This window comes from Girardinichthys multiradiatus, chromosome 17, assembly GCF_021462225.1.
Source record: "Girardinichthys multiradiatus isolate DD_20200921_A chromosome 17, DD_fGirMul_XY1, whole genome shotgun sequence".
Classification (NCBI taxonomy): Eukaryota; Metazoa; Chordata; class Actinopteri; order Cyprinodontiformes; family Goodeidae; genus Girardinichthys; species Girardinichthys multiradiatus.
Window position 1 is genome coordinate 20,565,888 of NC_061809.1, and position 8,577 is coordinate 20,574,464.

The following is an 8,577-nucleotide window of genomic DNA, read 5'->3' on the forward strand; positions in this document are numbered from 1 at the left end:
CAGAGAAGCAGCCAATAGCTACATGGTACCTCCATATTTTGCTTGGACTTCACAAAAGTTGCCTTTGTGGAAGAGCTGCAAGCAAAACAAAGCCCAATTACACCACAAGGAGTCCCATTTAAAGTTTGCCACAAGCCTTGAAACGGACCCAGCAAAGACAAGACGAATGGGCTCTGCTCAGACGAGACCCAAATGAAATGTTTTACTCCCCCATATGAGGAAAACTAAAAGTGTACATGGCCTTGAACACATGCATTGCTTTTTTTTCTTTAGCAGGGGCAGCGAGTCTGCTAAGACCTAACAGGAAGATGAATGGAGCCAAATACAGATCAACCCTGAAAAAAAAAACCTGTTAGAGACTCTTTAGATTTTTTTTATATTTGCGTTTAACTTCAGAGTTATGCACTACTGTCTGTTGGTATATCACTTCCAATCTTAATAAAATACATGGGAGTCTGTGTTTGTAACAAGCAAAAAATCCAGGGGTACAACTACTTTTTGTGAGGCCCTGTACCTGTGGAAACATTTTATTGCCATAAATACATACAGTTGTATGTAGTTATGGCAGAATCTTGAGCAATACATAGTTCTGTGTTCCAGAGAGCACACTCATTTTGGACTAGACACAGTAATGAAAACCAGAGAGAAGCATTTAACGTGTGTGTAATCTGAGCTGCTGGCTACCTTTCAAGAACACATTGGTAACTTGTGAAAGGTGCAGAGAATCATGGATTCAAAAATAACAAATTTATTTTCTTAAAACATTGTTCTGTGTTGTTAAAACTAACGCTGAAGTAAGCGTAAATTGAGCATGTTTTATAGTTTACACCACATCAGTGGTATTGTGAAAGTTTTCACTGTCAAGTTTGGGCTTGTTTTGTGTTGAACTGATGAGCACTCATCTCCTCAGATTTGAACCCAAAGTACTACAAAATAAGTTTACCCTTTGCTCCACATGCATAGTAATTTTCTAAAGCTACTAGTCATTGTAATTTTGCATAGAGGTGTTGAAAGAAATGTACAACAAAGACTTTTGTGAATGCAGATTTTAATACCAGCATTTACTCAAAGTACTATTTAACCTGGTTTTGATTAAGGAGGATATAAATGGGTTGCATTTTATTCAGTGGTTTCAGAGTGCAAGCTCTCAAAGCCTGTTGCGCAACTCTGGGTTTCCATCTACAGGAAGTCATGAGACTTGATCCCTCCTAAAATCTGAAACAGTGCAGTTATTGTGTCACTGTTTATACTTTCTTTTAAGGAAACACAATCTTTAATTACAGATCATAATCATTTCACATTAGATGTGCTTCGGAAGAACTGGAACCGTGCCTGTTGGCGGAGAAGTAATATAACATTATGTCTACCTAATTTCATCATGTTCAGTATTCTGAAAGATAAATGTTGAAAAGCACCTTTGTTGTCTTTTAGTACAAGGAAGCGAAACCATGTATTTTTTCCATATTCACAATTAGTCTCCCTAACTGGGCGTAAGTGTTAGACCAACAAGAATGGTCTTTCTATGACTTTTAAAGTGCCTTAAAAGGAAAGAAAGCAACTTTGTTCCGCTAACAGCAGGGGTTTGGTTGTCCTCCTCCAAACTATTTACATATTGATTCACACAGATATTCAGTCAGAAGATTTTCATTGATACTGTTTATTTGTATGTATGCCATTATAATATTGATATGTTCTGGATATAACGAAACCTTTCAAAATGTGTTGCACAGACTGTCACAATACTGTGAGGCAGACATTGTATACTTATAAGACTAGGCTCAGAACTTTCTTTTTGTGTATGCGTCATACAAACTGTAAAATATCTGCAAAGAAACGTGCAAAGACAAGAAGGGCCTTAGGCCATAGTACCTTGTAACTGTCTGTTTTATAGGTCAGCCATACAATTGGCACCACTGGGCCCACTGACCTCCATCAGCAAGCAATGTGGGTGAAGTGTCTTGACCAAGGACACAACAACTGAGGCAGAAAGAGTGGGGGCTCAAACTGGCAACCCATCATTACAGGACAAACTCCTAGCACCTGAGCCACATTAGACAACATGCTTTTGGGTGTTATTGATTAATTTATGGATCAAAAATAATTAGTTTTCTGTTTGGATGCATTTATTAAATGAACAAACAAAAAAAAATCTGATTCTTCAGTATTTGACGTACAATCCCCAATAAGAGCCAATCTTGGGAAAATCTGTCAATTCCAAGTCTGGTCAAGTGATTAGTACATTCACCAGCCACTTTATCAGGTACACCTTGCTAGTACCGGGTTGGACCCCCTTTTGCCTTCAGAACTGCCTTAATCCTTCGTGGCATAGATTCAACAAGGTACTAGAAACATTCCTCAGAGAGTTTGGTCCACATTGACATGATAGCATCATACAGATGCTGCAGATTTGTTGGCTGCACATCCATGATGCGAATCTCCCGTTCCACCACATCCCAAAGGTGCTCTATTGGATTGAGATCTGGTGAGTGTGGAGGCCATTTGAGTACAGTGAACTCAATGTCATGTTCAAGAAACCAGTCTGACATGATTTGTGCTTTATAACATGGCGCATTATCCTGCTGGAAGTAACCATCAGAAGATGGGTTCACTGTGGTCATAAAGGGATGGACATGGTCAGCAACAATACTCATGTGGCGTTGACACGATTCTCAATTGGTACTAAGGGGCCTAAAGTGTGCCAAGAAAATATCCCCCACACCATTACACCACCACCACCAGCCTGAACCATTGATACAAGGCAGGATAGATCCATGCTTTCATGTTGTTGATGCCAAATTCTGACCCTACCATCCGAGTGTTGCAGCAGAAATTGAGACTCATCAGACCAGGCAACGTTTTTCCTATCTTCTATTGTCCAATTTTAGTGAACCTGTGCGAATTGTAGCCTCAGTTTCCTGTTCTTAGCTGACAGGAGTGACACTTGGTGTGGTCTTCTGCTGCTGTAGCCCATCTGCCTCAAAGTTCAACGTGTTGTGCATTCCGAGATGCTCTTCTGCATGCCTTGGTTGTAATGAGTGGTTATTTCAGTTACTGTTGCCCTTCTATCAGCTCGAACCAGTGTGACCATTCTCCTCTGACCATTCTCTGTAAACCCTAGAGATGGTAGTTGTGTGAAAATCCCAGTAGATCAGCAGTTTCTGAAATTCTCAGACCAGCGCGTCTGGCACCAACAACCATGCCACGTTCAAAGTCACTTAAATCACCTTTCTTCCCCATTCTGATGCTCTGTTTGAACTGCAGCAGATCAGCTTGACCATGTCTACATGCCTAAACCCCTATACCATTCCACACCCTTTGTGAAGTGCCTTGAGACGACATGTGTTGTGAATTGGCACTATATAAATGAAACTGAATTGAATAAAAAACTGAATTGAATTAAATGCATTGAGTTGCTGCCATGTGATTGGCTTATTAGAAATTTGTGTTAACAAGAAGTTGGACAGGTGTACCTAATAAAGTGGCCAGTGAGTGTACATTGTTTTATTATAATGCTAATTGAATCCTTTCTTGCATTCTATTACTGTCAGTAGATCAGCTCTTCATGGCCTTTTCACTGGTGGTTGATTGCGAACGAAACAAAGGTTTGCCCAGGTCTCTTCAACTCTACCAAGTTTATAATAATTCTGATGCTGTGGCATCACAAAGGAAGTGTCAGGTGGTAATTACTACTCCTTTGAATTTGTCACATTTCCTCAAATGATACCAAGATCACATACCTTAGAATTTTCAATAGTCAGTTTTTAAAATCATGTACTGTGTTTTGCAGAGGCTAAGAAAAGCACTCTTTAACCCAATGGTGTCCAAACTCAGTCTTTCAGGGAAACTGTCCTATATGTTTTAGATTTCTTCCTGATTCAACACACTTGAATCAAATGGTGCTTTGTTACCAGGCCTCTGTGGAGCATACTAAGGAGGTAGGTTCAAGTATATAAATCAGCTGTGTTGGATCAGGACACTAGAGGACTGGAGCTGCATAGCTCTATTCTAACATTTCAAATCAGCCAAGTTTTGGTGGATAATAATCCCAAATTATTCTAGCTTTTGGCAGATATAGATTTAATGGAATCTTTTAATTTTACCAACATTTATTTTTGTGCTTTTAACATCTTGGAGTGTGGTCAGCCAGAAGTTAGACCAAAATGCGATAGAGAATCAGTAAAGGAAAATAAAGATTAGGCTGATGGTAAGATGGTCGTCCAAGAGTCAAAATGTAAGTGGAAACACATTTTGCTTGGGGCCCAATAGATCTTTGCTCCGGCCCTGGATACAGTGAAAGGTTTTAGGGAAAAGTGACACTGACATATGCATGCTGTGATTCACCGGGGAAGATAATAATTTTTTTTATAAATTTCCTTGAAAACGACCAAGCAGTATATAGGTCTACAGAATCCATAAACAGACAAAAATGCGTGAATAATGACTGACTCACTCAGGACAATTTGAATGCAAATTTTATTTCGGCATAAAAAAAAACTCCCGTGGAAAAACCCCGAAGCTTGCCTGGACGTTCAGGAAGTAGCACACTGTTCAAGATACACAGCAGCAGAAACAGCAGCAGAGAGCCAGCTCAGTGTGACATGCAAGCGGATTTCTTTACAGCTCGTCTGGTTGCTGTTCAACTCCTTCAAATCTGAGAAGAAGATAGAAACCTCTTGATCATCGGTATGTGATTTTCTTGTTTCTTCTGCCAAACAGCCTTTTGTGTACGCCGTATTCGCTACCTCGTAAACAATCATCAGGTCTTCCGTTTTATTTTAGAAACCTCGTTCTTTCACTGTTGCGTTTAGTCTTGCCTTCATGCCTTAGGCTGACATTTTTTTTATCAAAGTTTGGGTCAATTTTAGAGCTACAAAGAGCGACCGAAACCGGTTAGCAACATGTGGCCGCAACACCTTGCGTGTGGTGCGATTTAAAGGCTTTCTGTGTTAATGTTAATTTCCTATGGATTTGAACTCGGGTTTAAGTATCGATTCTTTGCAGTTTTATTTTTTTATATCCATTGAATTTTTCCCACATTTTGTCACGTTTTAACCTCGGTATTTATGCAATAGACTCACATGAAGTAAATAACCTGTGGAGTGGAAGTGAAATGACATGTACTTGTTTATTTATAAATTAAAAGATGTGTTTTGTGGATTTGTATGCAGCCCTTGTTTGTAGACCATTTTGCCCTTTTAACAGCTTTCTGCATCTACAAACTGAAATTGAGTAAATTCTTCTTTGAACAATAACCCAAGCTAAGTCAGATTTGATGTCGAGGATCTGTGTGCATTAATGTCCAAGTCTTACCAGATTCTTAATTGGATTTAGGTCTGGACATAAACTTTCCCACAGCATGAGGCTTTCACCACCATATTTCAATTGGCAATAAACTTCCATCTAAATATGGAAACATTCATTTGGAAATGAATTAATAATATTGTATAAAAGTAATTAAATAAATATAAAGTGACATTTTTTGTTGTTGTTGAAGGCAACCGAGTTTGTCCATGGCAATCATGATGGCAGCTGCAATACTCAAGCTCTACGCCATTGGAACAGCACTCTCTGTACTTGCATTTATTTATGGGATTGCTGATTCCTTCGGGGGACTCATGTATACCCAGAACCACCACTATATCCATGGACTGGACCACCAGTCACAGATGCAGATCCAATCCAGGACCGACCTGCGAGGACCGTCTGTGTCTAGAAACATTGGCTCATAAGAGACTTTGTGATGCTGAATGTGTTGGATCTTTTCTTCACTTTGAAGAGACTTGAACTGTATATATCAGTATTCCCAAGGGATGTTTTTGTATGTTTTTCCATCTACTGTTAAAAATTGTTGTGCCACTATTTTTTAGAACAACTACAAAGCTGTAACAGAAATGGCAGCACTACTGAACGACTTGCACTAAAACTATAATGTTTTTGTAGCTGTTTCTGAAATAAAATCTTTTCTTCTTAATTGTTTAACTTAATTTTTAAATTGGTTTATAGGAACACTACAAGGTAATCAGCCGGGATTACGAGCAAGAGCCCACGTGATCAACAGGTCCTGACAATGTCTGACCTAATAAAGGACTGCGCAATTTTTATGGAGAAAAAATTATGTCTTTGATTCAAAGAAATGACACCACAGGGGAACTAGTACTTGGCACTAAACAACTTTAAAACGCTTAGGCTCTCTTTTTAGTTTGTATCACTCACCATTGCTCAGCCCTGTATTGCTCTGTGTTCTTAATGGGCTTCAGATGATCTTTCCCATTTCCAGGGAGAGTGGAGTAGTGCAAGTTAGTGCATAGAGAATTGTGAATCATCGCTTGCAAACAAAAATGTGACGACACTATTGACGCAACAGTGTTGACTTGCATTATCAGGTCCACACTAATGGTGACAAATAATGGAAACCTACACCAACTGGTTTTAAGAAGTAGTTTGCATTGGGGGAGTATTCTTTTCTTTTTTTTTTTTTTCTTAAAGGTTAAAGCTATTTTGTTAGTGTTTGTCACGTACCCAGGCAAGACCAGTTGTCAGTGCTGACTCAAATCTATGACATTTCAAATGTTGACATATACTCAAGTTCTCAGGTCTCATTTTACCAAAATCCAGGGTTCTAGTTAAAGGCTTCGTAAAAGACAAGAAAACGGGTCTATCCAGCCTAGAAACTAAGAAAAATTGGCCCCTTTGTTAGGTCATATTTATACCTAAGGGAAACATAAAGTTATTGATTAGTAATTATACATTCTTAGAAACTTTAATCAACTTAAATAAGTAAACTATAAATTTAAGATTGCATCAGTCAGTTACAATTGTTTTAAAGGAACAATGAGGGGTACCACTGATTTTGTTAAAAAAGTTTTTTATGTATTATATTTCTATTATCCAAATGTACTCAAACTAAAGATCAAATGCTTCAGCATGAGGTTATGTTATTGCAATAAAATATACATTTATGAAGAAGGGTATGAAGAAATGTCGCTAGAAGTGTATATAAAGGCATTAATGTCAAAATTTTAATAAAATATTTTAATAAAATATATAATATATATTAGATATTGTGACAAGGTTTTTTTATGTTACAAAATCCATCATTTGTGCCTTTTGTAGCTTCTCATAGCTGACAGAAATCATTGCCTATGTGTAAATTCCTAAGTTACTCATCTCATGGTGTGGTTTTTGCCTTCATTTCTCTGCTTTATGAACTAACAAGAAACCTTCTGGCAGGTTCTATTTGTTGCCACTCCTAAAGCTTAATGATGACACGCAAACAACACGTAAACGTTACACGACATTTAACTGTCTTGGCTGAAGATTTAAAACGAATGAAAGTATTAGCCGGCGGCAAGACAGCTGCGCTTTGCAGGCAGGACCCCTCTGAAATGGATCTTCACAGGTTTCTCTTTGAAAAGGAGGTACTTAAAAATGACTGTCTGTACATGTCCTTGCTTTAAACTCTTGCGTTAACAAGGAAACGAGTGAAAACTTGTGCGTCAAATTTCTAAATCTCCTGAAGCTCTTTGGCACATGAAGCTCATCCGGGTGAATGATGGAAAGATCAAGAATGAAAATTAGTCAACCTCATCTCTTGATTTCTTTACTACTGCTACTACTACAGGAGCAGGAACTCAAAATAATCAGATAATCATTGAAAAATTTATTTATTTATGGTATTTTATTTAAATAGTGAAACTTGTATAAGGCTATAGATTCATTACACATGGTGTAATATTTAAGTATTTATTTCTGTTAGCCTTGAGGTTTATGGATTACAGGTGATGAAAGCCCAACATTTAGTTTCTCAGAAAATTAGAATATTACATAAGACTAATAAAAATATTCTCTATTAAGGTAGAGTCCTGCTTTTTAAGGACAACGTTAACATGGTTTTTGAACCACATATTGGTACATTTGGCAGTAAATCTACCCCACTATTTTTTTACTTCTAGTAAACTGTCCATTAAAATGCTTGTATACAGCTTATTATATGAATTAAAAGCTTCTTTAGCTACGACCTTTTGTAGCTTATCTCGCTGGTGGAGGGCATCAGTAACCGTCTGCTTGACAACTGTCAAGTCAGCAGGTTTTCCCATGATTGTGGGCCTTGATCTTTCTGTATAAAATTCATATTTTTATTGGTCTTTTGCTATATACAACATTTCTGAGAACTGAATGTTGGGGTTTTCTTTAGTTCTAAGCCACAATAATGAAAATTAACAGAAATATAACACTGTGTGTAATTAATCTATATATAAGGTGAGTTTCACTTTTTGATGCTGTTTTAATGAGATGTGTTTGTATTTTAGCTGCATTTGTATCTCATTCTTATAATTCATAAAATAAGACTGGCTTGTTTTTACACTGATAAACATCTTTCTCTCCTTGATTGAGATGTTCTGTATACAGTGCTTTACAAGTATTCACCCCCTTTGTATTTTTCATGTTTTTTGCCTTGCAACCTGAAAATTGGTTGTTGGAGAGTTTGCACCATTTATTTACAGAACATTCCTACAGCTTTGAAGATGCATTATTTTTCCATTGTGAAGGAAACAACAAATAGGACAAAATAACAGA

The 8,577-nt window shown here is 37.6% G+C and overlaps 1 long non-coding RNA gene across 1 annotated transcript; it reads left to right on the forward strand.

The window, feature by feature from the left end:
- The first annotated feature begins 3,557 nt into the window (after positions 1–3,557).
- On the forward strand, positions 3,558–5,971 carry LOC124883154. The gene is made up of 2 exons (XR_007042092.1): positions 3,558–4,683; positions 5,495–5,971. It is a non-coding gene; the product is annotated as an uncharacterized LOC124883154 (long non-coding RNA).
- Positions 5,972–8,577: the final 2,606 nt, after the last annotated feature.